Source organism: Chlorocebus sabaeus, chromosome 1 (genome assembly GCF_047675955.1).
Source record: "Chlorocebus sabaeus isolate Y175 chromosome 1, mChlSab1.0.hap1, whole genome shotgun sequence".
NCBI lineage: Eukaryota > Metazoa > Chordata > Mammalia > Primates > Cercopithecidae > Chlorocebus > Chlorocebus sabaeus.
Genome location: NC_132904.1, coordinates 28883952 through 28897480, shown reverse-complemented (window position 1 = coordinate 28897480; position 13529 = coordinate 28883952). Strand labels below are relative to the sequence as shown.

General features: G+C 44.7%; 1 protein-coding gene and 1 pseudogene across 2 annotated transcripts in view; one reads left to right on the top strand and one right to left on the bottom strand.

Annotated features, from left to right (window-relative positions):
• Positions 1-13529, top strand: part of LDLRAD3 (low density lipoprotein receptor class A domain containing 3) — a 293775-nt gene that overhangs the window by 20815 nt on the left and 259431 nt on the right. The gene's annotated exons all lie outside the window — the stretch shown is intronic.
• LOC103237585 (wee1-like protein kinase 2 pseudogene) lies at positions 1785-4434 on the bottom strand (annotated as a pseudogene).

The window sequence follows — 13529 nt, the reverse complement described above, 5'->3', positions numbered from 1 at the left end:
AAAAACAAAAGCTTGGGCTCCTGATGTTGAGTCACCTGCTTTTATTTGATCAGATGAGAACAATGAAAACAAAGTCACTCTCTGATTATCCCATCATTATTTTATGAAATAAATTATGTTTTAACACAAAAATGTTGCAATGGCTCATCAGAATAAAGGAAGGTACTGTAAGTGGAATAAGTTTAATTCTAAGAAGAGCTTGCTACAATTGTGCCTTCATTTTCTACTTTTCTTGCTAACCAGTGAACCCTTTGTCATGGACCAGGGTGTTCTTTAACGCACATTTGGGAACTGCTGCTAGAGACTATTCTGTTCAGAGGCTTGACTGGGAGGGAGCAGGCTCCAAGGCTGTGGCTGGGGGCCATGGGAGGGTGTAAGTAATTAGTTTTCAGGTATGTGGGTATTTAGGATTTCAGGAAGGGTTTTCTAAAGCGGGAAGACCTCACTGTGTGCCAAGAAACTGGGGAGGCCTTTGTGAAGATGGGAATGGGTGAAAAATTCTGGAGAGAGGAGGGAGGAAGCCAAAACGAGATGGGGGAATAACATTTATTTAGCATCTGCCAGGCGTGCCTTCGGAGAGAGGTCTGTCTCATTTAATGCTCATAAATAGTCTTTGTGGTCAGAGACACACTGTTTTTTTAAAGAATAGTGTGAGGGTTTATTCAATTTAAAAAATTCGCTTTGAGAAATCAGAGGAAAAGAAGAAAATCCAACAGTAAAAAAGCCATTAATCATTAACAGGTTGCATTCATTAAGATGACATAAACAATTTATCAAATACCTTTATGACCAACATTATTTTATAGCAGATCCTGACTGTTTTTAACTTTTGGATCTGTGAAGCTGGACGCTGCTGCCAAGGCATGTTACTACTGACCTACTGAATTCTCTTACCCTTGTATCACGTAAAATGTTCTCTAATGTAAATTTTTCATTCTTTGTTAGTGATGTATGACAGAGAAGGGTACTCTACGTGTAATTTGTCTTTGGACGAGAAAAAATGCTTTATTTAAAAATGTAGGCCAGGTGCAGTGGCTCACACCTGTAATCCCAGGACTTTGGGAGGCCGAGGTGGGTGGATCAGAGGTCAGGAGTTTGAGACCAGCCTGGCCAATATGGTGAAACCCCATCTCTACTAAAAATACAAAAGTTAGCCGGGTGTGGTGGTACGCGCCTGTAGTCCCAGCTACTCGGGAGACTGAGGCAGAAGAATCGCTTGAACCCGGGAGGTGAAGGTTGCAGTGAGCTGAGACTGCACCACTGCACTCCAGCCTGGGTGACAGAGTGAGACTCCGTCCTCCACCCCCACAAAAAAATGCAGTATTCTTTTCCTTTAAAAACGTATACATAAAAATGATTTGGATAAAGTATGATGAAATAATAGGAAACAAGGCCAAATTCTGATAAAATCAAGGGAAATTGGTGAGGCTTGGAACATCACACCAGTCAGAACGTGGCCACAAGAGGGACAGGGCAAGTAGATGGAGAATAGCCATGTCAAGTTTTCCTTGAACCTTCTCCATCCAGCGTTTTTGTTCTGCAAGTTAACAACCAGCTCAAAGATGTCCAAGTTATATATGGTCTTACTTTTACCCACCTCATGTAATGGTGAAACCATTTATTTAGTAAATGCAATATCAGAAAGGGTATATACATTAGGAGACCCACTTCCACAAAGGGACTGGGAACTCTTTTTCAGGAATAGCCTCATATAACCTGGGAAGTACTGTGGAATTCCAGGCACATTTTCTTGTAAACTGTTACTTGAATTCAAAACCAAATTCCATTCCTTTCTACATACAGTGAGTCCCTGGGATCCTTGGTGGGGAATCTACAACAGCAACCTTCTAATCCATAAGGCCAAGCCAAGGACTGTTTCCCTTTTTCTTCCTTTAGTTCAGAGGCTCATGCTGTCCTGAGGTAAAGCCTGAAGACCTTGCACTCTTTCCTCCTACCAGGCATTTGGTGTTTCCTGACCCCGTATGGTCCCGGAGACCCCAGGGTCACCATGATGGAAGTCTTCCTGCAGGGACTGGGCCTGCTGGGTTTCTCTTAGTTCCCTTTCCAGTGCAGCTGTCTTGGACTTTTCCAAATTCAGCTGCTGCTAGAGCTCTTCTGCTTTCCCCAGGAGGGCCAGGGCCAGTTTCTGAACAGAGCTGCTGCAGAAGGTCTCTCTCCTGGATCAGGGTGGATCATGTGCTTGAGCAGACTCTAAAAGTCTTCCGAGAGCTCCTGAGGAATGTCTGGGAGGTTACTCTCATGGTTATGGTGCCGTGCAGCACTGTTGATGGGTAATGTCCCTGCTCCTTCAGCCGTTGCAGTGATTAATCCCAAGGCAAATAGGTCTACTTTGGGAAGATACTAATCATCTTCTTGCAAAATCTCATTTGCCAGGAAGCAACTATCTCCTTCTTCCACTTTGAGTTTGCTTAGTGATGTCACATGGCCTAGGTCACCAATTTTATATATCACACGGGCAGAGAGAAACTAATCAGCTTCATTTTCAACTTCTGTGACTACAGAGGAGTCACTTTGCATCTTGTGACAAAGGAAGGTCTTAGTAGGTTTGATGTCCGGGTGCACCATGCCAGAGTTCAAGGGAAATCTGTAGAAGGATGTCCTTGAGTGTTGGCTCTTGGAAATGATTAGTAGACTTAGTGTGTTCAGATATAGCAGCCTGCAAGCTCCTGCCATTGCAGTACTCATTCTGAATGATCATATGGTCATCTTCTGCCCGTGAGGAGTCGTATTGTACCAGGTGGGGTGATGTCCAAACACTGTATGAGCATAAACTTCACTCAAAGCCAAATTCTCTGGTGAAATCCTGCAAAAATTTTCATATAGTGCTTTACTGCATGAACACTTCTATCCAGGCTTTTAATGCACTTGTAGACCGTACCAAATTCTCCAACCCCAATTTTTTCTACCTCTGAGCATTCTTTTTTATAGCAGGAAGCCATGTTGGTTTCTCATAGAACGCTTGTCTCAGCAGGCAGCCCTTGTTCTTCCTTGCCTTCCTCTGGACTAACTTCCTCAAGATCATCTCGAATTTTCCTCTTGACACTGGATTAAAGGAATAATTTTCTTTAGGACTTTGGAGTGAAGGGATTAACATTGACCAGAGCCAGTGAGGTAATCTCATCCTTGGAGGAGGAGTAGATGTGAGCGTCAAATGCTTAGAGCCATTGGAGGGAAGCTTTGCTGTTGGAGAAATAACCTCTGGCTCAGCAGGCTTTTTGGAGTAGAGGGGCTGGCACCATGTGGCAGCTTGCTCCTGTTGCCTGGTTGGCCTGGTGTCTCAGGACATTTGAGAAGATGTGACCCTGGAGTCCTTAAAATCTGATCTGAATTTTCTTTGTCTTTTTCCGGAGGTGTGCTGAGTTCATGCATGTTACTGAGAGGAGCTCTGGGCAATGGAAGCATTGTCTCTGAATCCGGCACTTCACTCTTCTCTGGGGTCTGGCTCTGGGCCTCCCTGCTTGCTTGTGCTTTCTTTTGCCCTTCATTCTGAGTCTCTTCTTCACAACAGGAAATGCTTAATTTCTGCATCAGTTCTTTGTTAATATTTCTGTCATCCATCTCAGCCAAAGAGCTTTATAACATAGGCAAGATCTATTGTAAGAGAACACCGTGATTCTGCAGAAAGAGGAGAAAATTATTTAACCTGGCAGGTTTCACAACTCTAGCCTGCCTTTCCCTCCACCAAGCTAACAGCTAGTTGTTTCAGATGGTTAAATTCCTCACGTGCGGCCTCGTCATTTGGTAACTGGCAGATGGGACTCTGTCGTCTACAGATCTGTTTACGAACAGCCCTTTCCTAAGTGCATATGGTGTGCGTACCAAGTCCCCCGGCTCAGAGTCACGATTTTATACACAGGTTCCAGCCGTGGAATCCACATGCCTTAGACTGGGGGGCACTTCCCCCTCAGGACACCGAAGCTCAGAGAGAGGAAAGAAATCCCTCATATTCCAGATGCAGCCAGGATTTGAACCCAAGCCTCTGTCTTCTCAGTCGAGGTCCTTCTCCGTGTCCATGGAGGCTTCTCTGCTCACGTCGGTGTGAACCCCAAGGGGCGTCCCCTGAAAACTCATAATGGAATCTTTGAACAGCTGGCCGAGAACAGATTTCAGATTTTTAGCCATTTTCCTCTTTTAATGGAAGCTCTGACTGGCTAGTTGGTTAATGGGTCCCAGGTTCTCCCAAGTCACTTAACTTCCTAATTTTCAAGCATTATCCATGGAGAAAATCCACTCTGCAGAAGCTTATGACTTAATGAGCTCAGTCAAAGTCAATCTGAAGTTGCGGGCAGCGGCTTTGATCATTGTGATAGGCGTTTTGGTTTCCTCCGAGCAGGGAATGGGAAAAAGCTTTGCCCATGATTTATTAATCACTTCCTTGGCTGAGCCGTCTCGCCTGACTCTCCTGGGAAGCCCCAGTGTTGAGGTTGCTCAGGATTCAACCTCAGCACGGGCTTTAGGTGTCCATAGGCCCTGTGTTGCCTTGTTTCTGGAAGGCTTTGCTAAGCTGGAATGCAGCCAGATGTTGGAACCAGGGGTGCACACCTTGAGCAAACTCCTCTCTGCTTTCAAGCAGCCCTAGGGGCCCCTTATTGGCAGAACCAGCTCCTCCAGGGAAGAGGCGTGTGGGACCCACGTGCGTGCATGGAGTTTTTTTCAGAGATCCACTGATAAAATATTTACATCAGTGACTTGGTACCAAGTCCTGCTTTGTTTATTTTAAAGTCTTAATACAGCATTAGCCATGAGGATACCGGCTTGTTTGCTTTTGGTTTCTTGCTTGTGGTTTTTGTTTTTATGAGGAGCAAAGAAGCTAGGCCTGATCTGGGAAAGTAGCCTGCTGTATATTAGCCACACACTGGAACAGAAAAACGGTTCTGTGTGGAGTGCTTGCTGTGTGCCCCGGGTACTGTCCTTAGTGCTCTTAGGTCATTATTTCTTTAATCCTCTCACAATCATCCAGGTAAGTGTCACAGGTTAAATTGTGTCCCCTGAAAAGATGCTTTGAAGCCCTAAACCCTGGTACTTGTGAATGCAATCCAGTTTGCAGATGGCGTCTTGACATATGTAATTCGTTAAGACACACTTCTGTTGGACTGGGGTGGGTCCTCATTCCCATGACTGGTGTCTTTGTAGTAAGCGGGGGCACACGGTCACTCACAGAGAGAAGATGGCCTTGTGAAGACAGAGGCAGACATTGGAACATGTAGGTGCAAGGCCAAGGTGCGGAATGCCAAGGATTGCCAACAACCTGCAGAAGCCAGGCAAGGAAGGATTCCGCCCTGGAGTTTTCAGAGGAAGCATGGCCCTGCCAACACCTTGAACTCCTAGCCTCTAGAATTGTGAAGTAACATATTTTTGTTGTTTTAAGCCACTCAGTTCATGGTGATTAATTATAGCAGCCCCTGGAATTAGTATAGTTAGAATTACCTAGAAGAATATTAACCCCATTTTAACCCCATTTTAAAGATGAGTACATCAAGGCTCAGAGGTGTTAAGCATCTTGCCCCAGGTCACTCAGTTCATAAGAGGAGACAGACAAATCAGGTCTTGTATAATGCTGCTGCCAAGCCCATGCATTCGTTTTCACTATGGAGCCAGCAAGGTGGTAACTTTCTAATGCTGGATATCTAGGACACCTTAATGAGCAGTTTAGTCTCAAAGGGAGGTCGCCCAGTCGCGGTTTAGATCTGCTTCTAATCCTGGATTCGAAGATTCCGTGATTGACTCTGGGGGAACCTTTACTTTTACAGAGAGGATACAGGCCTGGTATTTTCTGTCCAGGGGATCTAAATGTGGGGTGGAGTGATGCCATCTCTCCCTGCTCTTCAGCTAGGCCTGTGGGTCCTCAAGGACCCAGCCCGTTCTGCAGAGAGTTTAGACAGTTTGCCCGAAGTCCATCGGTAGTAGGAAGAAGCATGACTGGAAGGGAGATAATGAAAGGGTGCCATTTCTTCCTGATCTCTCTAATTCTGCCTATACCCTTACCCCCATCTGAACTCCCACGCCTCCCTATACTTCCTCTCCATTTGGGAGAGAGAGTCATAGGCAGGGGTCATGTTTTGGAAAGTGTATGATTTCAAGGATATTGGAACCCCTGTGAAAGATTTTATTGAGGGGAGTGACATGACCTGTTGGACACTGTGATGGACTGACTTGCATCCCCAAAACTCATATGTTGATCCCTGACCCTCAGTACTTCAGAAGGCGACTGTATTTGTAGACAGGGTCTTTAAAGAGGTAATGAAGTCACTTGTTAGGTAGGCTGTTAGGATAGGCTCTAGCCCAGTTTGACCTATGTCCTTGTAAGAAGAGGAGTTTTAGACACAGAGAAACACCAGGCATGCACATGCACAGAGGAAGGACCATGTGCAGACACAGTGAGAAGGTGGCCATCTGCAAACCAAGGAGACTTCTTGAGAAGCCACACCTGCTGACTCCTTGAACTTGGACTCCAGCCTCCAGAACTATGTCTGTCGTTCAAACCCCTCAGTCAGTGGCATCATGTGATGGCAGTCCCAGGGAACGATTACAGAACCAAAAAGATGAATTGAGCCTCAGGGCGGGGAATGGATGGGGGAGTGATATTGTGGGTATTCAGAATAGCTGGGAACTTACAGGAAAGAGAGGAAGGTGGTATGGACCGGGGAGATCTACAGAGGTGGGAGGAAGGGGACAGATTACAGAACTGTGTAGGAGCCTTAAAACTGATTATTGGGGTGGGGAAGGTGTGGGGGAAAGAATCTAGGAAGATCCCAGTATTCTATCTGAATGGATGGTGGCTCCATTCACTGGTTTATGGGAACACTGAAGGAGCTGCCATTGTGGGGGAGGAGTCCCAGTTGTCAGTAAGATGTCCTCTGGCAACTGATTTTTGTATCTGGAGCTCAAAACAGGAGATCTGGGCAGGGATGGAGATTTCGAAAGCACTGGCATCTAGATGACCACTCAGCTGTGGGTACCAATGAGGAGGAGATGAGAACTTGTTAAGCACAAAACTCTGTGAAACCCCAGAGTTTCACAGAAACCCCAGTTTTGCAGAAACCAGCTCTTAAGGGAAGGCACCACCGTAGGAGAATAAGAAGGGGAATCACCAGACCACTGTGCTGAGAAACTGAGGGAAAGACTGTTCAGGATGGCAGTTCAAGACATGGACCAGAGTAGAGACAAAGATTTAGGAGTTATCGACATGGAGATGTTGGGGGCGTTCATCAGTGAGAATCTTAAACGGGGAAGAGCAGAGGACCAGAAAAACCACAATAGCTTAAACTTTTTTTTTTTTAATCATTTGTTTTCAAATTGGTAATAGATATAATGGTATAAAATTTGAAAGAGAATTTCTCACCCCTCAGCCTCACTGCACAGTTTACCAGTTCTCCAGGCCAGATGAAACCAGCCCTCAGATTCTTGTGTGCTACTTCAGAGGTAGCTGTTTACATGCAAGAATGTGTGTATGTAGGTATGTCTGAGCAGATAGATAGTCTGAATTTAATGTCTTTGCAGAAACTGTAGCATACCATGCATCCTGTTCTACAAATTATCTGTATTTATTGATTTGAATTCTATGTTTGAAAAAGAAGTGCAACCATATGGTTCAACATTTAAAAGGTATAAAAGAGGCCAGGCGTGGTGGCTCATGCCTGTAATCCTAGCACTTTGGGAGGCTGAGTCAGATGGACTGCCTGAGCTCAGGAGTTCAAAACCAGCCTGGGGAACATGGTGTAACCCCGTCTCTACTGAAAATACAAAAAATTAGCCAGGCGTGGCGGTGTGCGCCTGTAATCCCAGCTACTTGAGAAGCTGAGACAGGAGAATCACTTGAACCCAGGAGGTGGAGGTTGCAGTGAGCTGAGATTGCACCATTGCACTCCAGCCTGGGCAACAGAGTGAGACTCTGTCTCAAAATAAATAAATAAATAAATAAATAAATAAATAAATGGCACATAAAAGCTGTCCTTTTGACCTGACCCCAGCAGCCCTGGTGTCCTCCCTGGACGCACCTCAGTTTTGTTTTGTTTTGATTATTGTTGTTGGTGTTTACTTAATATATTTCAGAGATCTCTCTTTCTGAATGGAAAGAGATTCCTTGTTCTGTGTGTATGGTTCATGGTATTCTGTTACATGGATGCACTATAAATTATTTCATTATAAGCTCCTATTGGTAGACAGGTTGATTCACATCTTTGCTGTGACAGTGTTACATTGGATAGTCTTTTACATATGTCATTCTAAATACCTGTAGAAATGGAATTGTTGAGTTGAAGAGTCAAATGCATTTGTAGGTTTTTTTTTTTTTTCCTTTTTTGAGATGGAGTCTTACTTTGTCTCCCAGGCTGGAGTGCAGTGGTGTGTGGCGTGATCTCCGGTCACTGCAACCTCAGCCTCCTGAGTTCAAGCTATTCTGCCTTAGCCTCCTGAGTAGCTGGGACTACAGGTGCATGCCACCACACCTGGCTAATTTTTGTATTTTTTTTTTTTTTTTAGTAGAAATGAGGTTTCACCATGTTGCCCAGGCTGGTCTCCAACTCCTGACCTTAGACGATATGCCCACCTCGGCCTTCCAGAGTGCTGGGATTACAGGTGTGAGTTACCACGCCCAGCCACATTTGTAGCTTTTATAGTTACTGCCTTGATGTCCTCTAGAAAGGCTGCACCGCTATACTCCCCACCTAAATGAGGGTGCGATTTTCCCCATTGCATTTCAATCAAGTGTGTTATCACACATTTTGATCCTGGTCAGTGTTTCATTGTGTTTCTCACTCTTATAATGAGGAAACATCTTTCTACAAGTATAAGAACCATGTGTAGTTTCATTTCTGTACACTGTTTATATCCTTTGCTTTTTTTTTTCCTATTGAGTAATCTTTTTCTTATCGATTTGTAGGAACTACTTATATAGTATAGAAATTAGCCCTCTGTGATACAAGTTGCAGACATATTTTCTCTGTTAATCAGATTTATTAAGTCTTTTATTTCATAGTTTTTGGACTTTCACTTAGGAAGACCTTCCTCACTCTAAAATTACATAGTAAAAGCCTGTTTTCTCTTTTGATGTATTTTTCATATTTAAATCTTCCCTCAACCTGGAATTTATGTTGATATCATGTGAGAGTGAGGGATCCAGCTTTTTTTTTTTTTCCAGGGTCTACCCAGTTGTTCTCATCATTTGTTGAATAATCATTGTTGCTCACTGACTTGACTTCTGTTCATTTTCTGTTGCTGTGTAACAATACTATCACAAACTCCATGTTTTAACACAGTACACACTTATTATGTCACAGTTTCTGTGGGCCAGGAGCCTGGAATATAGCTTAACTGGACTCTCTGAAAGCCTGGAATCAAAGTGTCAGCTAAAGCTGCAGTCTTATCTGAGACTCTACTGGGGAAGGACTCAATTCTAAGCTCATGAGGTTATTAGCAAAATTCATTTCCTTGCAGACAGCCAGATTAAAGGCCTCATTTTCTTGCTGGCTGTTGACTGGAGGCCAGTCTCAGTTTCTTGTCATGTGGGTCCTCCATATAGCCTCTTGTTTCATCAAGTCAGCAAGAAAGAGAAGGACTCCAGCATGATGGGAGCCATAATACGCACTTCTGATCACCTTCCATTTATGGATTAGAAGGAATTTACAAGCCCTGTCCGTATTCAGGGGAAGAGGATCACACAAGGGCACAATGCCAAGAGGTGAAGACCATGGTGGGACCTTAAGAGTCCACCTGCCATCCTAGGTTTATTTTACTTTAAATTTCTATGTGTATATACCTGCTTCTGTGACCCCACCAACTTTTAAGGAGTGAAGCCAGCTGTAAGAAGTAAATGCAGTGGGACCGAACTCATCTTTCCCGATTCCCTGCTTAGGTGTGGAGCCTAACTCTGTCCAGTTGTGGACTTCATTTCATAAGACCCTTTAGCAGCTCTTCACTGGTTGAACTTGATACACATGTTGCCTGCTGACTTTATGTCCACACTCCACTTCTCCAGGCTGTGATAACCTAGGAACTGCTTGGGTATAGGAGAAGCTTACTACCTGTTTCCATACATTTGGCCCTGAAATTCTGTATTTTATTAGGGATTATGTTCATATTGTTAAATATTACTTTTCTGGCCACACCACTGCCTCTTGGTGAAATCAAGTGTGTCGTTGGAACTTGAAAATGTTATCCTAGTAGAATGCAGTAATAGCAAAGCTGTGGAGTGTTTGAGATGCTGATGGATTAGTGCCAGCCTCTCTCCCTGAAGAACAAGAGTATGCAGAACAGGCATCTGGAAGAAGGATGGAAATTCTGGCAGCTATATTCTCTGCATTTGTGTTTTCCCCACATTTCCTGAAGTCAATTTTGTTACCTACAATTCCTGGCCAAAATAATGCTTCCATTTCCTTTCCCAAAAGTCATTATAGATTGATTGACCTGTAGGGGGTAGAGAACTCAGACTCTAATTAAAAGATGATGGGTTAAAGGAAGTTAAAAAACAAAAAGCAGTAACAGTATAGGCACTGGAGTGCAGCTGGTGTAATCTTTGGCACTGAGCTTTGTAGGACAGAGAGGTATAGGATGATGCCGTGAGTTATGAGAGAAGGCTGGAGAATGGAACCTTCAAATGGGCTGAGCCAGAGAGCTGGCCAGGAAGAGGAGGGAGCACTAGAGTTTTTTTGTTTGTTTGTTTTGGTTTGGTTTGGTTTTTAGGGGAAGGGTGTGAAGTCTAAAAGAGTTGTCAGTTGTGTTTTGATGTGCCGATGGTGGTAGAGACTTCTGAGAGCAGGTGAGTAGAGCATTGCGTGCCCAGGCTCAGGAGAATGTTCATATAGAAGATACCTTGGGCAGGCTGGGGAATCAGTTGAAGAGAAGGGACCCTTTTTGATATCAGGTAAGGGGAGTTGGGCTGGTGAGGGGTGGAGGGGTCTCATTTTCCTAGGAGTGTAGGGTGCTGAAAGGAAGGATAGGGCCTAGTTCCTGAAGCAGAAATGGGATGATCTCAGAGTTGGGGACCACATGGATGGGGTGGGGTGATGTTGGCAGGAAACCTGCCTGGTAATTCTTTAAACTTGTTGCGAGTGAATGGCATCATGGTAGAATTTGAACGTGGAAGTATACACAGTTAGATCCTTATGTCCCTTTGTAATTGAGAAAGGCATAGTTGTAGGGATTAGTTCTGTCAGCTCTTGTGAGATGCGGAGGGTTCATATCTTGGTGGGAAAGGAGGGTAGTAGGCAATATATGACTTACGGATGTGGGAGCTGGAAAGTTTCTCCCCAAAACAGGTGATGAGAGCTGACAGGTGGCCTCCGAAGGAGATCGTGTGGAGGAGAGGTGTGGGGGCCCAGGGACGATGGATAAGGGATGCTTTCTGGAAACACAGACATAGACACAGTCAGGAAGGGGATGCTGATATTTCCTGTGTACACTCATTTCCTTCCCTCCTGGGACAGTGCATGAATTCGAATTCATTCATCATGCAACTTACTATGTTCCAGGCATCGTGTTAGGCACTGGGTGGTACTGAGTTGAATAACAAAAAGTCTCTTCTCCGGGAGCTTAGTCTGGTGGGGGTGGGGAAGGACACTATGAGGTGTCTGAGATGATGTTGGAATGAATGAGTCTTCCATTTTCAAAAGAGCCTGTTTTAGTTGAATTTTATTATATGGCAAGTGGACGGTGACTTAAGGGGGGTGTGTGTGTGTGTGCGCGTGTGCGTGTGCACACATGTCCATGCATGCATGTGTCTGTGTTTAGCTGTGCTGCTTTGATGTTTTATTTATCTTGGAGTTTTGGAAATATACATGCTTAGAACGTATTTACAAATGTGTTTTTTTGGGTGTTACTGGTTTATTGAAATTCAAGCTCAAATTCAGTAACTCACCTTATTAGAATGAAAACTGCATTGCTCAGGCATGTGTTATGCCTATTGAGTGGCTTTCAGAGCCTGCTGGAGGTAGGTAATTCAGGGTGGCATGGTGGCTGGCTCCATGCTATCAGGGATTCAGGCTCCCTCTCTTACTTGGTATTCCTGTGCTAAGTACCTCATGGCCCAAGATGACTGCTTGAGTACCAGCCATGTCATCTGAATTCCAGTTGGAGGAAGGAGGAAGGCACCAAGAAGGATGAGCTCCCTCTTCTTAAGGATCATCTCTTCCTGGAAGTCACACACTGGACTTCTGCTTATATCCCATTGGCCCAAATACAGCCACATTTTGTTGCAAAGACGACTGGGGAATGTGCTTAAGTAAAATCAGGAGTCTTTTTAGTAATTAGAAAAGGAAAACATATAATGGGGCTGGGAGGAGTGTATGAAAGGGTTCATTATGAAGGAAAGAAGCCCAAATTCCAGAATTTTACTTCCAAAAACTTCACAGGGGTGTTTTATAGAAAATATGATTGTTCTCCCAAGCAGCTTTACTAGAGGAATAAGAGGTATCCTGGGAGAGTACAGGTAGGGAGAGGCCCAATGAGACGCCTGTCTTAGGTCCTTTCAAGCTGCTATAACAAAATACCTTAGACTGGGTAATTTATAGATAATAGAAATTGATCACTCTCAATTCTCTAGCCTGGGAAGTCCAAGATTAAGGCACCAGCAGATTCTGTGTCTGGTGAGGGCGCTCTGCTTCATAGGTGGTCCTCACATGGTAGAAGGGGAAAAAGGCCCTTTCAGGCCTCTTTCATAAAGGCGCTAATCCCATTCATGACCTAACCACCTCCTGAAGGCCCCATCTCTTAACACTATTACATTGGGGATTAGATTTAAACATAAGTATTTTGGAGGTAGGCAGATGCTCAGGCCATAGCAGTGCCTTCAGATGGTGGGGTTAGGGAAAACATATGGTGGTTTCAAAGCTGAACCCCCACATCGGTGGTCGCTGTGGCAGACTCCAGGATGTGGATATGGATTTATAATAGGGCTACAGTTTCCTGTGTGGGCTCCATGGGATATGCTCCAGCGTGAGGCACAGTGGGGATCTTTTTATTGATTGACAATGGCTTGTGATTCTCCCAAGTGATGCAAAGCAAGCCAGCTTATTTAAAATAACCAGCACATCTAATTCACGTTTTTAGGAGGAAGGGAAGTAACCCTGAAGGCTGTTTCCCATTGCATCAAAGGCAAAATCCAAACTGTAGCCGTTTGTGAATGGAATCCCTGTGTGTCTCTAGCCTCACATCCACTCAAGGTGTGCCTGCCTACAGTGCTGTATGCTCCCTTCAGCCTTCGTGCAGGGTCGTCCAGGGTGGTCCAGGGTAGGGCAGTCTCATCCATTCTGTTTGTGACGTGTGACATGGACCCAGTAGAGCCATCAGTTAAATGTGTTTGCAGTCGTGGTAGCTATTCTTGATACATTAAACTCCTTGGTTCAAGGTGGGGCTGTTTCTCACACATCTTTGGGACCCCAGCTTTGCTTTGCCTAGGACACGTGATTCTGACCCAGTGCCCCAGACCTGAAGGCCCCTCTATGTGTCAGTCCTGAAAGGATTTCTCTGTTTCCTTAGCCTCATGGTCTCTGCTAAGCAGGAGGCATTGCTTT